Raw genomic sequence first — 12,509 nt, 5'->3', positions numbered from 1 at the left:
AAACCCAGCCTTGATAGCTAAAGAGCCATTCTGTCCCTTTACGGTCACTAAGACTGCTTCTACTGTGATCCACCAGAGCATCATTTTAGAGTTTAAATTCTCAGAAGGCCTTGATTTTTATTTAAAAATTTGTGGGTGACATCTCATTAAGATTTAAAGTTAAAATATTAATACCAATAGCAGCCAACATTTTAATATATTTTGTCTTTCAAGCACCAAGAAGAACACTTTTGACCCAGCATGTACATTGGTTGGAGACATAAAATAGCCCAGAGCGTTCTGGCTAAGGTGCAGGGCCTACAGGAGAGTGATGGAGATAGAACTGGTCAGGCAGCCAGGGGCCCAATCCCAGAAGATCATGAAAAGGGGATGAACATTGAAGCTTTTCCAGCAAGGGAATAACATGATTCCATTTGCCTTTGAGAATGATCTCAGCAAATATAGATTTAGCACAGTGGCAAAGCAGAAATCAATGTATTGGGAAGTAATTTGGAATTGAAAAAAAAAAAACAAACCTGGAGACATCACTGCATTTCCAAATGTGAATACTTCACTATCTACGAGAATGGATATTTTAATACCTGAACCTTGTCCTCCATAACACCTCAATTTCAAGGACCACCTCTACTCTTCTCCATCTCCAATTCTCCCACCTACAAGCTGGACTTTGTCATGATCCAGAACTGCTATGTCTCTAAATTCCTAAAAACATCTATACCATTCTGATCGTCATTTCTTATGATTCCTTCTCTTCCATTCCTTTATTTTCACCAAATAATAACACTTGATGTTTATTTATCAAGTAATTACTATGCATCCATGCTGAACTAAGGGCCTAATGGATAGATTATTTTATTTACTCTTCAAAACAAATCTAGGGGGCTATGTCCCTCCGACTGGATTTAGTTGCAGAAAACAAAAAGCATTCTGGCTGTTCCAGGTGGAAAAGGATTTAACACAAGGTATTAGGTGCTCACAAAATTTTAAGAAGTACGCAGGGAGTGAGATCTAAGCCAGAACTGAACTGGGACCTAGCTCGCAGGATACCTGCTACCCTCCACCACAGCGCTGAGGTGGGACTCAAGACCTTGAACCACAGTCAGAGACCAGGGGTTGCCACGGTGCGGCTAGTGTGTGCGAGGCCATGTCATCTCTAACGAAAGCCACACCAACAACAACATCAGAAGGCAGATGCACGGCCTCTCAGCTCCCACAGAGCTAGGGTCTGGGCCCGGAACACCGCTGCAGAAAATCCCCATGGCCATGCTGCCTAGCAGAAAAGCAAGAAGAGCTACTGTTCTCACTTAAGCCTTTCGGGGAAGCCGGCTGAAGAAACTGAATCACATCCAGAACCTCAGCTGCAGACAACTCGGGGAAAGCACAGGGTGTGTTTGGGGTTGCTTTGTTCTTACTTTGTAGCTCTATAGCCGCTCTAGTTTAAAGAAGCTCACCATGGATAGTGAGCGTCTATCCACCATATTCATTATACTTTTCTACCTGAACTTTCTCTCAAACTCATTTTTCTATGTTATCTTGGACATACAGTCCCCTTGGCCCCTCTATTTTGTTTTTTTTTGTTTGTTTGTTTTTTAATTTTTTTTATTTATTTATTTTTTTTGTTCTTATCTTAATCCCCATACATTACATCATTAGTTTTAGATGATGTGTTCCATGATTCATTGTTTGTGCATAACACCCAGTGCTCCATGCAGAATGTGCCCTCCTCAATACCCATCACCAGGCTAACCCATCCTCCCACCCCCCTCCCCTCTAGAACCCTCAGTTTGTTTTTCAGAGTCCATCGTCTCTCATGGTTCGTCTACCCCTCCGATTTCCCCCGCTTCATTCTTCCCCTCCCGCTACCTTCTTCTTCTTTTTTTTTTTCTTAACATATATTGCATTATTTGTTTCAGAGGTACAGATCTGAGATTCAACAGTCTTGCACAATTCACAGCGCTTACCAGAGCACATACCCTCCCCAGTGTCTATCACCCATCACCCCATCCCTCCCACCCCACCCCCCACTCCAGCAACCCTCAGTTTGTTTCCTGCAATTAAGAATTCCTCATATCAGTGAGATCATATGATACATGTCTTTCTCTGTTTGACTTATTTCACTCAACATAATACCCTCCAGTTCCATCCACGTCATTGCAAATGGCGAGATCTCATTCCTTTTGATGGCTGCATAATATTCCATTGTATATATATACCACATCTTCTTTATCCATTCATCTGTCGATGGACATCTTGGCTCTTTCCACAGTTTAGCTATTGTGGACATTGCTGCTATAAACATTGGGGTGCACGTACCCTTTCGGATCCCTACTTTTGTATCTTTGGGGTAAATACCCAGTAGTGCAATTGCTGGATCATCTGGTAGCTCTATTTTCAACTTTTTGAGGAACCTCCATACTGTTTTCCAGAGTGGCTGCACCAGCTTGCATTCCCACCAACAGTGGAGGAGGGTTCCCCTTTCTCTGCATCCCCGCCAACATCTGTCGTTTCCTGACTTGTTAATTTTAGCCATTCTGACTGGTGTGAGGTGGTATCTCATTGAGGTTTTGATTTGGATTTCCCTGATGCCGAGCGATATTGAGCACTTTTTCATGTGTCTGTTGGCCATTTGGATGTCTTCTTTGGAAAAATGTCTGTTCATGTCTTCTGCCCAACTCTTGACTGGATCATTTGTTGTTTGGGTGTTGAGTTTGATGAGTTCTTTATAGATTTTGGATACTAGCCCTTTATCTGATATGTCATTTGCAAATATCTTCTCCCATTCTGTCGGTTGTCTTTTGGTTTTGTTGACTGTTTCCTTTGCTGTGCAAAAGGTTTTTATCTTGATGAAGTCCCAATAGTTCATTTTTGCCCTTGCTTCCCTTGCCTTTGGCGATGTTTCTAGGAAGAAGTTGCTTCGGCTGAGGTCAAAGAGGTTGCTGCCTGTGTTCTCCTTTAGGATTTGGATGGACTCCTGTCTCACATTGAGGTCTTTCAACCATTTGGAGTCTATTTTTGTGTGTGGTGTAAGGAAATGGTCCAGTTTCATTCTTCTGCATGTGGCTATCCAATTTTCCCAACACCATTTGTTGAAGAGATTGTCTTTGTTCCATTGCACATTCTTTCCTGCTTTGTCAAAGATGAGTTGACCATAGAGTTGAGGGTCCATTTCTGGGCTCTCTATTCTGATCCATTGATCTATGTGTCTGTTTTTGTGCCAGTACCATTCTGTCTTGATGATGACAGCTTTGTAATAGAGCTGGAAGTCCGGAATTGTGATGCCGCTGGCTTTACTTTTCTTTTTCAACATTCTTCTGGCTATGCTGGGTCTTTTCTGGTTCCATACAAATTTTAGGATGATTTGTTCCATTTCTTTGAAAAAAGTGGATGGTATTTTGATGGGGATTGCATTGAATGTGTAGATTGCTCTAGATAGCATTGACATCTTCACCATATTTGTTCTTCCAATCCATGAGCATGGAACGTTTTTCCATTTCTTTGTGTCTTCCTCAATTTCTTTCATGAGTATTTTATAGTTTTCTGAGTACAGATCCTCTGTCTCTTTGGTTAGATTTATTCCTAGGTATCTTATGGTTTTGGGTGCAATTGTAAATGGGATCGACTCCTTAATTGCTCTTTCTTCTGTCTTGTTGTTGGTGTATAGGAATGCCACTGACTTCTGTGCCTTGATTTTATATCCTGCCACTTTACTGAATTCCTGTATGAGTTCTAGCAGTTTTGGGGTGGAGTCTTTTGGGTTTTCCACATAAAGTATCATATCATCTGCGAAGAGTGAGAGTTTGACTTCTTCTTTGCCAATTTGGATGCCTTTGATTTCTTTTTGTTGTCTGATTGCTGTGGCTAGGACTTCCAATACTATGTTGAATAGCAGTGGTGATAGTGGACATCCCTGCCACGTTCCTGACCTTAGGGGGAAAGCTCTCAGTTTTTCCCCATTGAGAATGATATTCGCTATAGGTTTTTCATAGATGGCTTTTATGATATTGAGGTATGTACCCTCTATCCCTATACTCTGAAGAGTTTTGATCAAGAAAGGATGCTGTACTTTGTCAAAAGTTTTTTCTGCATCTATTGAGAGGATCATATGATTCTTGTTCTTTCTTTTGTTCATGTATTGTATCACATTGATTGATTTGTGGATGTTGAACCAACCTTGCAGCCCAGGGATAAATCCCACTTGGTCGTGGTGAATAATTCTTTTAATTTACTGTTGGATCCTATTGGCTAGTATTTTGGTGAGAATTTTTGCATCCATGTTCATCAGGGATATTGGTCTGTAATTCTCCTTTTTGATGGGGTCTTTGTCTGGTTTGGGGATCAAGGTAATGGTGGCCTCATAAAATGAGTTTGGAAGTTTTCCTTCCATTTCTATTTTTTGGAACAGTTTCAGAAGAATAGGTATTAATTCTTCTTGAAATGTTTGGTAGAATTCCCCTGGGAAGCCATCTGGACCTGGGCTTTTGTTTTTTGGAAATTTTTGATGACTGCTTCAATTTCCTTAGTGGTTATAGGTCTGTTCAGGTTTTCTATTTCTTCCTGGTTCAGTTTTGGTAGTTGATACATCTCTAGGAATGCATCCATTTCTTCCAGGTTATCTAATTTGCTGGCATAGAGTTGCTCATAATATGTTCTTATCATTGTTTGTATTTCTTTGGTGTTGGTTGTGATCTCTCCTCTTTCATTCATGATTTTGTTGATTTGGGTCATTTCTCTTCTCTTTTTGATAAGTCTGGCCAGGGGTTTATCAATCTTGTTCATTCTTTCAAAGAACCAGCTCCTAGTTTCGTTGATCTGTTCTACTGTTCTTTTAGTTTCTATTTCATTGATTTCTGCTCTGATCTTCATTATTTCTCTTCTCCTGCTGGGTTTAGGCTTTATTTGCTGTTCTTTCTCCAGCTCCTTTAGGTGTAGGGTTAGGTTGTGTACTTGAGACCTTTCTTGTTTCTTGAGAAAGGCTTGTATTGCTATATACTTTCCTCTTACGACTGCCTTTGCTGCATCCCAAAGATTTTGAATAGTTGTGTTTTCATTTTCATTGGTTTCCATGTATTTTTTTAATTATTCTTTAATTTCCTGGTTGACCCATTCATTCTTCAGTAGGATGCTCTTTAGCCTCCATGTATTTGAGTTCTTTCCGACTTTCCTCTTGTGATTGAGTTCTAGTTTCAAAGCATTGTGGTCTGAAAATAGGCAGGGAATGATGCCAATCTTTTAGTACCGGTTGAGACCTGATTTATGACCTAGGATATGATCTATTCTGGAGAATGTTCCATGGGGACTAGAGAAGAATGTGTATTCCATTGCTTTGAGATGGAATGTTCTGAATATGTCTGTGAAGTCCATTTGGTCCAGTGTGTCATTTAAAGTCTTTATTTCCTTGTTGATCTTTTGCTTAGATGATCTGTCCATTTCAGTGAGGGGGGGTGTTAAAGTCCCCCACTATTATTGTATTGTTGTCGATGTGTTTCTTTGCTTTTGTTATTAATTGCCTTATATAATTGGCTGCTCCCATGTTAGGGGCATAGATATTTACAATTGTTAGATCTTCTTGTTGGATAGATCCTTTAAGTAGGATATAATGTCCTTCCTCATCTCTTATCACAGTCTTTGGTTTAAAATCTAGTTTGTCTGATATAAGGATTGCCACCCCAGCTTTCTTTTGGTATCCATTAGCATGGTAAATGGTTTTCCACCCCCTCACTTTCAATCTGGGGGTGTCTTTGTGTCTAAAATGAGTCTCTTGCAGACAGCATATCGATGGGTCTTGTTTTTTAATCCAGTCTGATAGCCTGTGTCTTTTGATTGGGGCATTTAGCCCATTTACATTCAGGGTAACTATTGAAAGATAGGAATTTAGTGCCATTGTATTGCCTGTAAGGTGACTGTTACCGTATATTGTCTGTGTTCCTTTCTGGTCTATGTTGCTTTTAGGCTCTCTCTTTGCTTAGAGGACCCCTTTCAAGGTTTCCTGTAGGGCTGGTTTTGTGTTTGCAAATTCTTTTAGTTTTTGTTTTTCCTGGAAGCTTTTTATCTCTCCTTCAATTTTCAATGACAGCCTAGCTGGATATAGTATTCTTGGCTGCATATTTTTCTCATTTAGTGCTCTGAATATATCCTGCCAGTCCTTTCTGGCCTGCCAGGTCTCTGTGGATAGGTCTGTTGACAATCTAATGTTTCTACCCTTGTAGGTTACATATCTCTTCTACCGAGCTGCTTTCAGGATTTTTTCTTTGTCTATGAGACTTGTAAGTTTTACTATTAGATGTCGGGGTGTTGACCTATTTTTATTGATTTTGAGAGGGGTTCTCTGTGCTTCCTGGATTTTCATGCCTGTTTCCTTCCCCAAATTAGGGAAGTTCTCTGCTATAATTTGCTCCATTATACCTTCTGCCCCTCTCTCTCTTTCTTCTTCTTCTGGGATCCCAATTATTCTAATGTTGTTTCGTCTTATGGTATCGCTTATCTCTCGAATTCTGCCCTCGTGATCCAGTAGTTGTTTATCTCTCTTTTTCTCAGCTTCTTTATTTTCCATCATTTCGTCTTCTATATTACTGATTCTCTCTTCTGCCTCATTTATTCTAGCAGTTAGCACCCCCATTTTTGATTGCACCTCATTAATAGCCTTTTTGATTTCTACTTGGTTGGATTTTAGTTCTTTTACGTCTCCAGAAAGGGTTTCCCTAATAACTTCCATATTTTTTTCAAGCCCAGCTAGTATCTTTAAAGTGATGATTCTGAACTCTAGATCTGACATCGTACTAATGTCCGTATTGAGTAGGTCCCTGGCAGTCGGTACTACCTCTTGTTCTTTTTGTTGAGGTGATTTTTTCCGTCTTGTCATTTTGTGCAGAGGAGAATAGATTAATGAGAGAACATAATGCTAGCAGAGTAACAACGTCCCCAGAAAATATACTCTAAACAAATCAGAAAAGACCTGAAGCAGTGGAAAAAGAAATGGAAAGAGAGAAAAAAGAAAAAGATAAAGGGGCGCCTGGGTGGCTCAGTCGGTTAAGCGTCTGCCTTCGGCTCAGGTCATGATCCCGGGGTCCTGGGATCAAGCCCCACATCAGGCTCCCAGCTCTGTGGGAGGCCTGCTTCTCCCTCTCCCACTCCCCCTGCTTGTGTTCCCTCTCTTGCTGTGTCTCTCTCTGTCAAATAAATAAATAAAATCTTTAAAAAAAAAGAAAAAGATAAAGATAAAAACATACAAAAACAAACAAAACAACAACAAAAAACCAGAATGTGATCAAATATGATCAGGCTGGTATATAGATCAGTGCCACATACTAGATTTGGGGTGTATTTTGGTCTTTTAGAAGAAAGTGCCTCCCAAAATTTTAAAGAAAGAAAAACTTATATATGTACAAAAATAAGGGTTGATATGATGAAGGGATGGAATATGACTGTAAAGATGGAAATTATAAAAAATTTTATAAAAGGAATTGATAAGAAGTTGTTTGAAAAAAGAAAGAAGAGGATTTAAAAAAAGAAAAAAGAAAAAAAAGGGAGAGAATGTGATCAGGCAGGGGAATAGAAAACACCATATAGTAGAGATTTAGGGTATATTTTAATCTGTTAGAAGAAACTATCTCAAAATTTTAAGGAGAGAACAACTTATATATATATGCCAAAAATACGGGTAACTACTATGAAGGGATAGAATATGACTCTAAAAATGAAAAATAAAAATGTTTTTTTAAAAAAAGGGATTGATAAGATGTTGGTTGGAAAAGGGAAAAAGAAAAATTAAAAAAAAAAAAGAAAAAAAGACAGTTCAAAAAAATTAACTTTGAAAGACTAAAGAATCATGGTAAAAAAGCCATGGATTCTATGTGCAGTAGTCCCCTAGCGCTGGAGTTCTGCCGTTCTCATTGATCGGTAAACTTGGTCTTGGCTGGCTGTTCTCGCTGATCTTTTGGGGAGGGGCCTGTTGCCGTGGTTTCCAAATGTCTCTGCCGGAGGCAGAATTGCCCCGCCCTTGCCCCCTCCCAGCTAAGTAATCTGCTGGGGTTTGCTCTCCGGGGCTTTTGTTCCCTGAGAGCTTTCCGTACAGCTTTGGAGGCGGAGAGTGAAAATGGCGGCCTCCCAATCTCCACCCCGGAGGAGCTGAGAACTCGGGCCCGCTCCTCAGTGAGCCCCCAGAGAAAAGCCGTCAGTCACTCCCGTCTCCCCGGTCTCCGGCCGCACTCCGTGCTCACCCGGCCTGTGACCGCGCGTTTCTATCTCTGGCACCCGACCCCAGGTGGAGTCTCCAAACCCAGCAGATCCCTGTGGCGCACTCCTGTGCGGCTCCTCCCGGGGGAGGAAGGTGAGTCTCCCCGGATCTGCCGCTTATTGGGTCCCTGCTGGAGGAGCAGGGGCCCGACTGTGCCGCGGATCACGGTTTATGGCCACCCCGAGCTGAGAGCCAGGGCCTGGGCTCCGCCTCTGCAGCCGGCTTCCCTGCTCCGATCCCTGGGAGCTCTCCTGCAATCAGGCACCCCCGGTCTTTCTGTGACCCGTGGGTCCTGAGACCACACTGTCCCGGAGGGTTCCACCCCCCGCTTAGCCACCAGAGTGACGTCCCTCAGCGGAGCAGATTTTTAAAAGTTCCGATTTTGTGCTCCGTGGTTCTATCACTTGCCAGAAGCAGCCGCCGGAGGCCCCTCCCCGCTGTCTATCCTCCCGAATATCGCCTCGGATTCACTTCTCCGCACGTCCTACCTTCCAGAAAGTGGTCGCTTTTCTGATGAGAGAGTTGTTGCTCTTCTTTTCTTCGATCTCCTGTTGAGTTTGTAGGTGTTCAGAATGGTTTGATCCCTATCCAGCTGAATTCCTGAGAGGAGACAAAATCCAGGTCTCCTACTCCTCCGCCATCTTGCTCCGCCCCCCCCCCATTTTGTTTTAATGACCACTTTCCTTCAGGCATCACTTCCTTTCCCAACCTGTGGCCATTACTTTACTCACCCCCTTTCAGTTCCTCAATACTGTCGCCCTTTATCCGTCCAGCACATTCAGCCTGCAAAATCCCATCTGTGTCAGTTCCATCATCCTCCTCCTACAAGCCTACAACCCGATGAGCACTATAGGAGAAAATCACATCGACATGCATCTTGGCACCACTACCAATTCATGGTCCTCACCTTAGACATTCTTTGCCTTCGACTCTCTCATTCACCTATTCACTTATGCTGCTCTTTCTAAATGTCCACCTAACATCCCAGAGAAGAGAGGGGCCACCAGGAACGAGTTCCCTCCACTGACTCTCCTCTCCTTCCCCCTCATTCTATCAGTTCTACTTCATACGCTGTCCTACATGGTCCCCACTCATTCACTAAATTTCTGAAATAGCCTCAATGACCCACATGCTACCATTCTCAAGCCCTTCCAATGTATGCACTGCAGTGCCTACAGGAATTGACTAATACATAAAGAAGCTGAGCATGTCATTATCCTAATAGTGTAACTGACATACTTTAAGTGGGGAAAAGGCTACATGTAGGTGAGCATACACGATCTATTTCCTAGCATCACCTTACTCCACTCTGACATGGACCCCAAACTCTAACCAATGCGCCCAAACACCATTCTCATTCTCACCTGATACCTTTGAACCTGCTGGGGTTTTTTTTCTAATTACTATCCTCCCTTCTGCCTGCCATGGCTTCACTGCGATTCATTCTTGAAGCAGTGCAACGGTCACCTCTTCCAGGAAGCATTTCCTAGCACAGCTGCAAGCGGATTAACACGAAGCTCTACATCCTGGAAGAATTGATTCCAACTCTCTCATTTGACAGAATAAAACACTGAAGCCCAAATAGTAACTCAAGGTCTGAGAACTAGATAGTAGCAAAAATAGAGCCATAACTGAGGTCACTGAATCTGAACAGGTGGGACAGTTTCAGAAGGATCTCTCCTCGTTATATGGCTTGGCTCCTAACCTCCTGTCTTCTCAAGCTGAGCAGTTATTTTATTTTTTTAAAAGAATTATTTATTGGGACGCCTGGGTGGCGCAGCCAGTTAAGCGTCTGCCTTCGGCTCAAGTCATGATCCCAGGGTCCTGGGATCGAGGTCCACGTCAGACTCCCTGCTCAGCAAAGAGCCTGCTTCTCCCTCTGCCTGCCTCTCCCCCTGCTTGTGCTCTTTCTCTCTCTCTCTCTGATAAATAAACAAATAAAATATTTTTTAAAAAATAATTATTTATTTATTTGAGGGGGAGGGGCAGAGGGAGAGGGAGAGAGAGAATCTCAAACAGACTCCCCACTGAATGCAGAGCCTGATATGGGGCTCGATCCCATGACCCTGAGATCATGACCTGAGCTGAAATTAAGAGTCGGACACTCAATCGACTGAGCCACCCAGGCGTCCCTGAGCATTATTTTAAAAATAAAAATGCCTGAACCCCCCCCATGGATAATCTGATTCAGTGAGTAGAGGCAGAGTCCAAGCAAGTGCTTTAAAAAAAAAAAAATCCATCGCTCTTAATGCTGAGGTAGTAACAAAGTTGATTGTAAACATCTACCTTTCTACAGATGTCAAGTGCTTTTCAATCTATGACCACAACAGGTCCAGGCCAGGAGGAAAAGATTTCTGGAAGAGTCCTACTGTCAAGAGGGTCCTAATGCTGGTCCCATGAGATAATGGTTGCAAGGCCACAAGGTGGGAGACAGGATGCTTGAGGAAGAGTCTACAGAAGCCACGGAGAGGAACTGAGACTCACCATATCCTGAGAAGGCCAAAGCAGGACTTGGAAAATGGGTAATGCCACAGTCAGAGCCAACTGAGGCTGAGGGGACTGTGGCCTGGCAACCAATACCCTCTGAACGGAACAGGAATACTGTGAGGGGATTTTTTTTTTTTCAAGTAGGCTCCACGTCCAACGTGGGGCTTGAACTCACAACCCTGAGATCAAAAGTCACATGCTCCACCGACTGAGCCAGCCAGGCGCCCCCTGGAACAGGATTATTGTTAATAATTAAATTGTAGCCAGATCCAATGTTAATAAGAGGATAATGAGAGAGAGTATGCAGAGCATTTATTATACATCCTGACACACATTAAATGAATACCTGTGTAATTTTTCCATTAGCCCAATAGTTGATACAAAAAGTGAAAAATACTGGAGGTAGGAAGAACTCGGAAGCCATCCACCTATTCAGTAGAAACTTTCTGAACTAAGGCTAATACCTGAGGGCCAGGTATTAGCCTTGCAAGTGGAGACAGCATAGGTGGTAGCTTTAAATTCGATCAAGATGAACTTTTCATGAATGGAACAGTCGATGTTTAGAACTATCACCAATTATTCTGAAGGTGATGGCTGACAAACTGATACGACAGTGCTTCTGACAGATCTATGCGTGTAGGGGATAAAAGCTAGAGTCAGGACTTGACAATGAGGAGCATCCCGGCCAAACTCTCTAGTTGTCATCGGGGATGTGACCAAGCCATGTGGTTTGGTTGAACCACTAAAAGCAGGGCCCTAAAGAATGACTGAATCAATCCTCACTTCAAAGGATGATTCTCACAAGTTTACAACTGAGCCGAGCAAGCCAGACACAAAATGCTACATACAATAGGACTCAATTTCAATGAAGTTCATAAGCTGGCAAAACTAATCTATGCTATTATAAGTCAGGCGATTCGGGAGGCATAGTTTTTGGAAGATGGCAAAAGTGAACCTTCTGAGGTGCTAGTAGTATTTTTGTTCTTGACCTTGATAGATGGAAGGGGTAGCCAAAAGTTGTATTCACTTTCTGATGATCCATCAAGCTTGTCCAATTATGCTTCATGCATTTTCTATACATATACTATACTTCAATGAAAACTGTTCCTGCATTCCAAACATTGGTACCCAGGATATAGAAATATATAAAATCTCCTGTAAGTCAGTAATGAAATGGTAAAAAAAATGAAAAAAAATAAATAGGGCAAAAGACATGAATCACAAGTTCAGAAGAGGATTCAAAAACAGTCAATAAACGTATGAAAAAGTTGGTCAACCTCACTAATAATTAAGGAAAAGCAAACTAAAACAAAAATAAGGTAGCAATTGTACCCATTAAACTAATTTTAAAAATATAAGTCTCATAATACAAAGTCCCACTTAAAGTTTTAGGGACCCCAGAATATTGCACAGGAGAGTATAAACTAATATAAAATTTTGTAGAGTAACTTGGCAGCATCAATAAAATTGAATACTTTATTCATATACATACTCTACAATCTAATGGTTATAAGGCTAATCAGCATGTATCCTAAAAAAACTCACACACTGGCAAATGTGCGTTAAAAGACAGGGATAAGGGGCACCTGGGTGGCTCAGTCGGTTAAGTGGCCGACTGTTTCGGCTTAGGTCATGATCTCAGGGTCCTGGGATCGAGCCCTAGTTGGGCTCTGTGCTCAGCATGGAGTCTGAGGATTCTTTCTCTCTCCCTCTTCCCCGCCCTCCATGCATGCGCAGGCACACACTCTCTCTCTCAAATAAATCTTAAAAAAAAAAAAAGACATGGATA

General features: G+C 42.0%; 1 protein-coding gene and 1 non-coding gene across 10 annotated transcripts in view; both read right to left on the bottom strand.

The window, feature by feature from the left end:
- IL1RL2 (interleukin 1 receptor like 2) overlaps positions 1–12,509 on the bottom strand; it is a 47,590-nt gene that overhangs the window by 29,497 nt on the left and 5,584 nt on the right. The gene's annotated exons all lie outside the window — the stretch shown is intronic.
- Positions 10,871–10,943, bottom strand: TRNAK-UUU. The gene has a single exon. It is a non-coding gene; the product is annotated as a tRNA-Lys (tRNA).

This window comes from Neomonachus schauinslandi, chromosome 10 (assembly GCF_002201575.2).
Source record: "Neomonachus schauinslandi chromosome 10, ASM220157v2, whole genome shotgun sequence".
Classification (NCBI taxonomy): domain Eukaryota; kingdom Metazoa; phylum Chordata; class Mammalia; order Carnivora; family Phocidae; genus Neomonachus; species Neomonachus schauinslandi.
This window is presented reverse-complemented; position numbering and strand designations above follow the sequence as displayed.